Genomic DNA, 12,916 nt, shown 5'->3' on the forward strand with positions numbered 1-12,916 from the left:
ATGCTACACTTTAGCCAATAATTACATTTTGACTAACAAGAGTATTGTTTGCCAACTGATGATAGAGTGCTTAGATGGACACAGCTAGTCTATACAAAAATTTCCTGGTTGTGAATGTTTCCAACCCATAGTTTTATCTTTTTTTTTTCAGCCCATTTAATTAATAGAACTCTATAAAAATGTAGACAACTACACGGAGTCTGCAGTCAGACAAGAACAGAACAAACAGTAATAGTAGAGTCTGTGGTCTCTAAGTACCTAACACGGATGATGTCTGATTTGAGATAGCTCCTGATTCACTCCAATGCTGAGCTAAGAGTCACCTCAGAGACTGACTCAGTGAGGTGAGTATGTGGGGGATCGCTCCTCCTAACATGCTAACCCAGCACTTTTACACAGCATAATATATGGTTAAATGTCATGCATATTCATTACATTCCTTGCAATAGGAGTGGTTAACAAATCTATTGGAATATGAATCCCAATATTACCAGGTAGATTGTGCCTGGGCCAGTCTGACCCTTGCTGCTGGGCCAAAGGCGGCAGCTGTGGTGTATCACCCCAGAGACACCTTTAGCTTGCTGGTGGTTGCAGCTGGGCAGTTGAACAAGTCCAGGCTTGGTAGGAACTCTGTTTACCTCAGGAGGAAGGCTTCAGACGAATGGTGAAGACAAAGGAGATGGATTCTGCTGGAGGGTTAATATCCAGAGCTTTATTCCATGGTCACACAGGTCTGAATCTTGGCAACAGCTCCAACAGAATAACGACCGCATGGTCTGACTACCTTTTTAAGCTCCAAGAGCGGAGGGGGAGGGAAGGGGCAGGTGAGCTACCAACCAGGTGGAAGAGGCGGGGTCTCAGGGGAGGATGACACCCAGACAGGCCAATGACCTCTGGGCCCGAGGGGCATCCTTTGAAAGTGACGAACCACACGACTCCTTGCTGGAATGTTAAAACTGATTGACAGCCCAGCAGGGGGCGAGGGGGGAAGGGGAAGAGGGGTATTGGCACACCTGGGGAAGGGACCCGGAAGTTTAAAACAGGCTATTACAGCACACTGCAAAATCAATTCTCAGAAGTTATTAGTGTCATTTGCATATGTGACACAGAAGCACAGTGTACTCTGGTGGTTGCAGTGAAGAAGGCTCTGGGTCTTCCTCAGGGGTTGTTCTGCCAAAGACTGGCAGTCTTCCTCACGTTGTGCTCTTCACCCTTCTGAAGCACCCCCCGTCCTTTGCTGGCTGGTTACACGTTTTCTATGCCAGTTTCAACAGGTTTTGTTCCTTTTATCTTGAAAAGGTACATTTTGTTTCTCTTATCTTAACAAAGCTAAGGTGCATCCTGCTTCTTAGGCTTGTGATTAATATTTGCTGACTCACTAGTTTACTCATGGTTACATGAGTTAACTGTTGGTCAACTGCTTACACCCTGTGGCTGTAAACTAAAAATTAAAACTTTAAAGGTGGACATACTGGTAAAGGTTTCCAAGATACATGGCAGGTTGTCTATTTGAAAATAAAGGCTGACAATCTGTATAACACACATTCCCTGGCCAAAGCACCAGTCACCACCAGTCACAGTTCAGAAATTACTTGACAAATGAGGTTTTGTAAAACTACCACAATGGGTATTCCTGACCTTAACAAATATGGAATAAGCTTCTGAACTTCATTAAACTATTTGAAAGGAATGAGGGACTTGTCTTTACAAACAAAATGTAGATCTGCTGGTAAATAAAGCTAGATACTAAGAGATAAAAGAAACAATGGGAAGAATTCCACTGATTGATAAATGAAATGAGAGATTTGTCTTTACAAACAAACTGCAGGTCTGCTGATAAATCAAATTGAATACTGAGAGATGAAAGAAACAATGCAAAGAACCATAAATTCTGTAAAGAATTCCACTGAGTGACACAAGAAAAAGACAAAGGGGGGAGGTTGTACATTAGAAGAGGATCTTATGTATTAAGTGTTCCAGGTATTGGGCGTTTCAGAAAGTCTGTACCTGTGAAGTACTTCAGCCAATGGGGAAAGAAAGAGTGACACGCGGCCAGGAAATTAGGATAAAAAGGAGGCTGTGTCCTCCAAACTGAGAAACCCCAGGGGAAATGCCCCATAAGCTCTCCCTTTACTCAAATAAAGTTACAGGACTCCTCTGTCTCCTTTTTGGACATAAACCTCTGGTGTTTGTGCATGAATTTTCCTGACAATTTGAAGCCAAATCACAAACTCATTTTAAAATTTTAAATAGGAATGCCACTACCCAGTTCTTATTCTAGACAGAAATAAACCTTTTAAAAAAGATTTTATACACTCCTATCCTAGGAGCTAAAGCTTGTCAGTCACCCCTCCAGATACTACTGCCTTATTGAAAGAAAGCACAAGTAGTTCCTGCTGTCCATGTATTTTTAAACAAGAATAATTACTTGTAAATATTATAGATGATAATATAATATTAGTTTTCCCATTCATAGATTAGCTTTTTGTATCACAAGTATTTTGATACAGTACAACTTATACTTACTTTTAACTACTTTAAATAGTAGTAGTTAAATAGTACAATCTGTCAGTTTATGCATGTGTCAAAAATAGGTTAAAAACTGTCGTAAAATAGTTTATAATTGTTAAGTATGTACTGTTAGTTTGGTTGTGGTAAAAGGGGTTAAAAGGGTAGTTATAAGAAATATGCTACTCAATGTACCATAATACACCTAAGTAAAGTGCACCACCTCCCAAGTGAAACAAGGCAGCCTGGACAGAACTGTAATGGGCCAATCAAGTGCCTTCAAACTTCATGCAAATGAAGGATCCAAAAAGAAACCAATCCAAAGGGACAAAAACCAGGATAAGAAGGGGCTTCTGACCCACTGAATCTGTGCCGCTTCACCTGGAACATGGGGGACATCACTGCTCAAGGAGCCCCAGCGCCGGCGCTGCAGCATCCTCGATGGGAACACTCTTGCTCGGCCTGCAGGCCCCTTGCTTTAAGCCTTTTTATTATAATAAATGCTGAAATCACTTTTAGTACTGGGAACATGGTCCTGTTTCTAACATATACACTGTATAGTTCATATGAATAGTAGTGTGATAAATATATTGTAGGCTTTAGCAAAATGTTAAAATAGAGACTAAAATACTTTTATGTAACTAAGTCAGAGAAAGGTATAAATCAATTCTTACATCTGTTTCTTACATCTGCGGACTGGCCTCTTCAAATGATAACAGTTACAAAAAACAGAGCATAAGCATCCAGGAAAGATTTATTGACTCTGTGCTATCAGGGAGTGTGAAACAACAGGAAAGAACTACAGGAAGAAATAAAATATACAGACCTCATCTACAGAATATCCTGCAGACAAGTCAGAGGTTAAAACAAAACAAGAGTTCCTGGAACATAAAAAACTCAAAGGAATGTTTAATAATGTATAAACTAATTGTGAGAAACAACTGCTCACTTTAAAAATTTTAAAATGTTTATTCAACCTTAGGAAAAATGCAACAAAAGGACTAAATAAGGAAAACCAGCATATCCTAGGTTACAATATTAAGATGTATTCTATTCCCATCCTCAAGAGCTGTTGAAACCAGGAGGGGCATTGTTTTTTTCCTTATCTGTTGTTAATGGGCCTATCAATGCCTTTCTCCATGACTCAGAGATAACTCTCTCCAGGAGCCATTCCTGTTTAATGGACCCACCACGACTCAGAGAATTATAACAGCCCATTGTGAGATGCTCCATCCAGGGATAAGCATCCCCACCTGGATATAATCTGGGATTTGGGACAGAACAGTCAGTCTCTCCACTGGATTCCCAGAGGAACAGCCATCTTTCCTACTGGATCTTCAGAGGAAGACTACACCCTTTCTACAGGATCAGTGCTCCAACATAACCGCATCTGCCATTCCAGGAGGACTGCAGCCACCAATCCGACTGGAATGCTGCCAACACCCTGACCAACAGGATTGTATTCTGTGAGACTGTGGCTCAGATGGGCTGTGTGGGTCCACTCTGACTAGCTATTGACTGTAGCCCACACGATCTTACACAGATGAAAGCAAAAGACGGGAAGGGCTCTTCTCCCCGCGGGGACGGACATCCTCTGTTTAGTGACTTGCTAGGAGACACCTCAGGCTCTGGTGAGTCCCCAGATGAGAAAGAGGGCGTGGCCTGACGACGGGAGACTTTTATACCTGGGGGAATGGGGTTTAGAGGAGGAGGTCCACGGCCAATGGGATGCCAGTGAGGAGTGGCGAGGGGGGGGTAACTCAGGAAGAGACCTCCGGGGGGATACTGGGGTGGGTGAGGGAAAGACAATGGATGAACAAACCATGTGATATAATATCAACTATTCAGTGCAATATAAGGACCACTCAGTGCAAAAACTCTAATCACCCAGTACAAAACAACAACTAAATAAACTGGTTAGTACAATACAACAGTATTCTGACTTTGTCAGTGGTTTTTCTTTTGTATTATTGCATGCATTTTGGTTTTCTTTTTCTCTTTTACTAATAAATTATATTTCTGATTTGGAGTCTCTCACTGGTTTTGCTTTCAAACCAGAACACAGCATTGGAAGCCTCCCATGGCTGCCTACCACGTGGCCGGCTCGACTTCAAGATGGATAATTTGCCTTTATTTTTGCTAGCCTCTCCTAGATCCTTGTCAGTCAACTCCTACCTTGCTGTCCAGTGGTAGAGGTTGCTTTCTTACATTCTGATTGGAGGTCAGGTGCTGCCATAGTAACAAGCCAAGCCTCCCAAACCCCTAGATTACCAAGACCATCCCATGATAACACATAGTGGGGGGAGGGAGCACATTGCAGTAACATAACTATACATTTATAAAACTTCTTTTAACATACATATAATGTTTGCTGAAATAAACAGGGCCAGGAGACTTCTTCTCCTTTATAATGCCTTTATGAAAAGTGATCAGCTCAGGATTGGGCGGCTCAGCAGGGCTGCAGTCCCCGTCACGTCTCCCAGGGCAACTCAGAGGAGGAGGATATGCGCAGCTCCGTCCACTAGGGGCAGAGCCGGGGATGCAGTCCTCATGGGAGCCTTTAGGGCGTGATGCCCCCGTCAGGTGTTGATCCTGTGAGCTTCCCAGATGGCTAGTCCCGGCATTGGGACCACTCCCTGCTCAGGGCGAGAGGGACTCCGCATCTCTGCAGGCTCAGCCATCGGCTCCTCATGTCCAGACATCATTTTAGTCTCTCAATTCTTATTTGGCTCGTTGTTTTTGGGGTTTTCTCGTTGCATTTCGAGTCGGGGTCCCACAAAGCATTCTGGACTTTGGAGTCACTTTGCATAACCCCCCCCACCCTCTCAGATGTCTTCCCTATGCTGGAAGAGAACACTGCCTCGGGGAAGAGCAATCTACCGCACCCAGCCAGGCTTTTTACTAATACAAAAGAGGAGATAAGCCTTAACGACCCGGTATTACAATAACAAAGCACTAAGAATCCTGGCAGAGCCTGAGACCTGGCTGTGTCCCTGCAACTCTTTCTCACAAAAAAATATTAACCGATTTTTTGTTCATAACAGTCCCCCCTCTTTTTCTTTGATCGAGCTTAAATTCTTAAGCTCGCATCAACTCACAATTTTTTTGTTTTGAATCTACTATAAATCTCTTGTGCACTGTGGTAATCATGCTTACTTAACCTTGTTACTTTTCTTGGTTTTTCCAGATTGGTTTGTACAGCCAATACTGTTTTACTAAAATAGACAAATAAGCATAGTAAAAAGAGCAATCCTCCAAGTACACACACAGCGAGAAAAAACACTTTTTCTCATACATATTTTCTGAAAATCTCTAAATTCTCCCACCCACTGGGATCAAGTGTAGGAGTTTGATCTTGATTATTTACACATGCCAATCTTTTTATTTCGTTTGTAATGTCCCTAATAATTGAATTCTTTATTTTTAATACTGCCTGTAGCCGGATGACTTTGTTCAACACAGATTTTGGGATCCGAACTTGGCTTTTACAATTTTGGATTTTCCCAATTTCTATTTCACTTTCCCGGTTTTGTTTAATTTCTCCCAAATCATTATATATAGGAACTCCCAAACTTGATCCAGTTTCTTTGGGTAATAAGAAAATTGGTTTTATCACTCTAGCAATGCAGTTGCCAGATGAGATCAAACTTAGGGGTTTAGAGCTCCCCTGAAATGTGTTCCAAAAGGGGTTTATCTCTTTTCTAGTACACTCATCTAAATACTTGTCACAAACAATTTTTCTTACTATTTTCACCATTTCTTTGCTTTTTACTAGATCTGCTGAGCTTGTTTCAGCAGCATCACATTCAAAGCAAAACCAGGCTTCCTCTATAGGGCACTCTCCTAGGGGTGGCTGCCTAAAAGTGGCAGTATTCTGGGCTATCCAATACATTCTCTTATTTTTCTGATAAAGGATCAATTGGGAGAGGTTAACACAATCAGGGTTAGAACTGATGTGGACTCTCGACAAGGAGCTCTCTTCCTCCTCATAGAGGGGTTGGTAGCCTTCACTGCACAGCTCAGCTGGGCTCCCCTGAGCACCACCAGCAATTAGAGCTATCAGTACTACCCTTCCCGAGTCCGGTATGGGTCATCTTGCACAGCCTGCCCACCCGGCCTTGCCTCTTGGGGAATTTTTTTCTGAGGAGAAGCTTCCAAGCTCTTTAGAGTCCCTTCTATCCGCTTCTCTGGTTAAGTCTCTCTTGGTCTGTTCCCTACAAATTTTAGTTCCCCCCCCCCGGGAGTGTTCTGTAGAGGATTAACCTGGAGTCTTTAGAAGTATATTGGGGAACTTAAACTAGAATTACTTATTTACAGCCTTAAACTTTTTACCAACATAATTTACACAAAACAGTTTTGAAACATTTTAAGCAATATTAGAACTCTGATACCAATTTTTCCCATACAGTTCAGTCTTATTGACTCTTCCTCCTGAGAGTCAACTTTAAATCACAGTATACCCAGGTGAATTAACTTATGATGTGGATGAATCCTTATCCCGTGCCCGGAGGTGAGTGGTGTGGACTCTGGCCCAATGCCAGCAGGAGAAAGGGGTGGAGTCTGGTCCAATACTTGAATGCCAGAGGGAAAAACTTGGTGCTGAATCCTGGTCCAATACCAGGGGTGAGAGTGATGTGAGTCCAACCGTCTTAGTAATGAAGAATACCTGAAACGGGCTTTCAAACACAGGCATTAATGGTCTACTGTTAATGATTTTATCAAAACTCAGCTTCTCTGTTTAATGTTATTAGTAACTTCTCTTTTTCCATAGCTTGTATGTTTCTCTCATCAACTTCTACACACTCTGTATTTTGCAAGGAGTTGTATTTCTCAGCTAACTTAACTCTCAAAGTACTTTTATTCTCCTATTTTTCTGTGTATTTAATTCACTGGTTTTCTGTTCTATTTTTCAAGATCTTATTTATTTATCTCTTGCTTCTGTTTCATACTTTCACTTACAGCTTAAATATTTCTTTCAACTCCTTACACTTAATTTTTTCCTTTTTTTTTTCTTTACACCATTCTTCTACACAATACACTTCCCTCTAAGAAGATGTGGTAAAGCTTGTAACTACATTACCTCTATTCTAACTCATCTATATTCACTCTCTCATTTCTCATTCACTTTCACACACTCCTCCACACCTTTAAGACACAAACTTATTGCTAGAAAATCACAGGTCCCTATAGCCCCCCCTCACCTTGGGGTTGGCCCACAGGTCTCAGTATCTCTGGGCCTCTTGGAAGGGCCCAGACTCTGGTTGCCTCTGGTGCACATTCACCTGTGAGGCTGCCTGCGTGTCACTCACGCTCTCACAGCTATGGCTCCCTCACACATCTCAGGAGCATTAGTCTCGTTTGCAGGTCACACACACACACACACACACACACACACACTCACACTGCCCCCTTCCCACCTGCCCGGGAAGTTGAGGCTGACTTTTGCTTGTGACTCACTCTCACACACACAACAAGACAACAATAAGGTACCTTTTACTTTCACACCACTTATTACAAGTTTAGTTTTACTGGCCAGTTTTGGTGCTATTGGATATCCTTTCTACCTAGCTGTTTTTTTTGTCTAACTTCAGATGTTACTTTGTTGAGACAGGACTTATCTGCTCCTGTATCAACCAAAAATTCAAATTCTTCATTTAGGGGTCCCACCTCAAAGTTTACCAAGGGCTCTTTTAGATGTTTCATCGGGTCCCCTAAAGTGTAAAGCCCCTGACCCTCTACTCATCACCTCTAAGGATCTTTTCAGACATCATCTTGTTCCCTGGCTATTGCCACATCGAGACTGAGCTTTCTACAAAACCTCCTGACGTGTCCTGGCTCTCCACAGTAATAGCAATGTCGTCTTCTCAAAGGGACTTGAGGGGTCTCTATCCCCGTTGTACCTGACAGTACAAGAGGCCTATCCTTGCCTCCTCCTGGTGGTGGACCCGCCCACCTTGCACTTTCTCTAGCTACAGCAACCATAATCTTAGCCTTGGCCTTTGCTTTTTCTTCTTCCCTCCTTAAATACACCTTCAATGCCTCTCTTAATAAGTCATTAATGTCTCTCTCTTGCCAATCTTCCATCTTTTCCAGTTTTCTCCTTATATCAGGCCAAGATTTGGTAACAAATTGGACTTTTAGTAGCATTTGACTTTCTGGGGTGTCTGGGCCTATTCTAGAGTACAACTGGAAGTTCCGCCTTAGGCGATTAAGCCAGGCAGCAGGAGCTTCATCTTTCTCCTGTGTGCCCTCAAATGCCAATTGGGTGTTAGTTCCTTTGGGAACTGACTCTTTGATTCCCCACATTATCAAAGACCTATATTCCATCATGGCCTTCCTCCCCTCCTCCTGGTTAGGGTTCCAGCTGGGATCCGTTAGTGGCAATTTCTGTTCACCTGATGGCACCTGGGGTCCTGGACGGTTATCTTTCTCCCAAATTCTTATGCCAGACACCCTAATAATCTGAACCTCTTCTGGGGAAAACAATATGCTCAGGATGGAATTCATCTCCCCCCAAGTGTAGATATTTGGACCTAGAAATTGATCCACTTGGTTAGCTATGCCCACTGGGTCCTCAACTAAATGCCCCAACTCTTTCTTGAATCCTCTCACCTCAGAAGCAGTTAGGGGAGCATTCACAAAGCCAACACCTCCCACTACTCCTCCCATAGGAACCTCTCTGAGGGGAAAGAGTCTCTCTGCCTTGGAGGTCTTGGATCTGGTGCTACAGTACGGCCCATCTTCAGATGCCAAACTACTTTGAGGGATATCTGGGTTACCCTGAACTTTCTGCCCATCAGCAGGTGTATTTGCTGATAGCTGTTTATCGGGCGAGGAGGCATTTGTGTCCCAACTAGGAGGAGGTAAAGGGACAGCAATAGGAGGGGGAGAAGAGCCTGAGTGAATATTAAGTGGAGCTGGAGGAGGGGTGGAGAATGCAGCAGGTGGAGTAGGCACTTGTGGTGGTGCAGAAGGAGCTGGAGGGGCTGAAGGCAGTGAGGGAGTGGTTGCTGGAGGGGATACTGGGCTTATCATAGCGGAAGCTGAAGAGGTAGAAGGAGGAGTTTGAACAGGTGGTAGTGAGATGGCAGCCGGGGGAAGAACCGGACCTGCCGTTTGAGGTGCTTGAAGAAGAGGATTATAAGGTGGAGGGGCAGAAGGAGGCAGATAATCCAGGGGATCCCATCTTTTACTAGTCCTATCATCCCCTGCTTCATTCCCCTCTTTCTTCCTCTGTACCTTACAAATTTGCACCCCTTCATCCCCAACAGCGCTCTTTAACCAGCAAGCTACATACAATAATTGCTCAGGATCAGTATCCCCTCGAGCTGTCAGATAATTATTTAATAGCTGGCACATCCACTTATCCTTTGTCCCACACCAAGGCCATCCTCCTTGTATCTCTAATTCTGGCCACACTTCCATACAATAATGGATCATTTTCGCTTTATCTAATCCCTCCGTGGCCTCTATAGAATCCCATTTTACTAACAGTTCTCCTAAGGGACTATTGGGATGTATATACCTCAGTCTCTTACTGGTCTTTCTACTATTACACCCTCCCATTTTACAGGTCTCAACAGTAAAAAATCCCAAAGGTGCCTTTACTGACCGGTAATTTCAAAAAAGAACCTTCTTTGAGGAGCTTCAGCCTCCTCCACTGAACTTCAAAATTTCTGCCTGATGCTCAGGACTTTATACTGAAACAACTGCCCGATCTCTTGATTGCCTAACTTTCCCCACGTCAGGTCTTACATCTATCGGGACTTGAATACACGAAACCTCGGCCTAAGAATCCGGGTCGTGCCTGACTCCCTCTGTCAGGAAAAACAACTGCCTGATTTTAGTTTGCCTAACCTGCCAATTTTTAGGCTTCACCGTATCAGGACTTAAAAGCAAACCACAGCCTCCTTCGCTGGGGTTTGTGCCTGGGTCCTGTGCCAGGACTTACTTTTGCCTGCAGGGCTTGTGAGCTACCCGAATCCTTCTCGGGACTAATAAAATCTTACGCGAATCCTTCTCGAGACTTACAAATGCTACCCGAATCCTTCTCGGGACTGGCAAATCTGCCTGACTTCCCTCTGTCAGGACCTATTTTGGGTGCGTGCCACTCATACAAAAATTCCCTCCGCACGCCCGGAGGGGGGGGGCCCATTATTCCCCCTTGGGAGAAGACTCACTCACGCTAATTCCAAGCTCCGCCCCCTGTTCCCGGCCGGCCCCTTCGCAGGAGTCCGGAACCGCGGTACTGAGGAGTCCCTCTCACTTCGAAGGTCCGGCTGCCGGCCTCCGTCTCATTCACACACACATGTACACGTCTCCCGCTCCCGCCACCGGCTTTCTCACCAATCCGGTGCTCCGGTGCTCCTCTGCGTTGCTGCTCCTGAGCCAATCTCTCTGGTCCTGGTAGCCAGCTGTCCTGAAGTCCAAGATGGCCAGTCTTGAGTCTTCTTGCGGCGTGGCTATCCCGGACGAGCGCCCCCAGCTGAAATAAACAGGGCCAGGAGACTTCTTCTCCTTTATAATGCCTTTATTAAAAGTGATCAGCTCAGGATTGGGCGGCTCGGCAGGGCTGCAGTCCCCGTCACGTCTCCCAGGGCAACTCAGAGGAGGAGGATATGCGCAGCTCCGTCCACTAGGGGCAGAGCCGGGGATGCAGTCCTCATGGGAGCCTTAGGGCGTGATGTCCCCGTCAGGTGTTGATCCTGTGAGCTTCCCAGATGGCTAGTCCCAGCGTTGGGACCACTCCCTGCTCAGGGCGAGAGGGACTCCGCATCTCTGCAGGCTCAGCCATCGGCTCCTCATGTCCAGACATCATTTTAGTCTCTCAATTCTTATTTGGCTCGTTGTTTTTGGGGTTTTCTCGTTGCATTTCGAGTCGGGGTCCCACAAAGCATTCTGGACTTTGGAGTCACTTTGCATAGCCCCCCCACACCCTCTCAGATGTCTTCCCTATGCTGGAACATTCACCCCTTAATTGTGAGAGTCAACTGCTATGAACAAAAATTCGGTTAATATTTTTTTTGTGAGAAAGAGTTATAGGGAGGCAGCTGGGTCTCTGTTTCTGCCAGGGTTCTTCATGCTTTGTTATTGTAATCACGGGTCGTTGTAGTTTATCTCCTCTTTTGTATTAGTAAAAGCCCTGGCTGGGTGGAGTGATGACCCTTCCCGGAGGCTGTGCTCTCTTACAGTGAAGAGAAGATACCTCGAGGGCGGGGGTTATGCAAAGTGACTCCAAAGACCAGAATGCTTTGTGGGACCTCGACTCCAAACCCACAGAGAAAACCCCAAAAACAACGAGCCAAATAAGAATTGAGAGACTAAAGTGATGTCTGGACATGAGGAGCCGATTGCTGAGCCTGCAGAGATTTAGAGCCCCTCTCGCCCTGAGCACAGAGTCGTCCTGACGCCAGGACCAAGCTGGACAGAATCAGAGAAACTAAGATCTGAAGGGGACATCACGCCCTAAAGGGTCCCACGAGGACTGCATCCCCCGGCTCTGCTCCTAGTGGACAGAGCTGCGCATATCCTCCTCCTCTGAGCCGCCCTGGGAGATGTGACGGGGACTGCAGCCCTGCCGAGCCGCCCAATCCTGAGCTGATCACTTTTAATAAAGGCATTAAAAAGGAGAAGAAGTCTCCTGGCCCTTGTTTATTTCATCAACCAATCACTCATCTATAACATAATGAATATACATGTAACCCCAGCAATGTAACTGTATATAGAGAACATGATTTTAAGCTACAAGTGTGGTCTTTGGCCAAAAGCACCCCAGCACTGAATTCTTCTTTTATCTTGTATTAAACTTAAAAAAGTTTTAGAAAGTGAACTCTGTTTCTCACATAAAACCCAGTTTACATAAATTTTTCCTCTACCACAACTATCCTATGGTACTGTGGTCCATATTTTGCTGTTGAAACAACACCTTGAATTTCAGTTCAGTACTAATTGAAGGTGAATTCTAGGTACTAAAAACAAGATCATAATTTCCTTGGTTGTGTGCCATCAAAGTAGCAACCTAATGTTAGGATTTTTTTCCCCCCTCAGGGAATTTTCTCCCATCTGTTGCCTAAGAGATAATAATGACCAGCACTTAAGAGAGACAAAAGAAGTGCCCAAGGTGGGGGGAAGGGTTGCAGCTGGCTGCAGACTTAGCCGAGGGCTTTTGTCTTGGGAAGGGCAAAGATAGCTGGAGACATTTTACTTGGGGGGTCAGGGGGCTGGGCTTGGCTTTTTTTTCTGGGATCAGAGAGGAACAGTTGAGCTGCTGCTACCACAGGGTAATTTGCTGCCACTGTGGAGTCCATCCCATTACTGCTTTCTTCCTTACTGAGGTGAGCCTCTGCTCCAAAGAGCAGCCATTGAACTGGGACCTTAGTAATCTGATCTGACTGGAAAGGACCATTAC

The sequence above is a fragment of the Zonotrichia albicollis genome, chromosome 16 (assembly GCF_047830755.1).
Source record: "Zonotrichia albicollis isolate bZonAlb1 chromosome 16, bZonAlb1.hap1, whole genome shotgun sequence".
Lineage (NCBI taxonomy): Eukaryota > Metazoa > Chordata > Aves > Passeriformes > Passerellidae > Zonotrichia > Zonotrichia albicollis.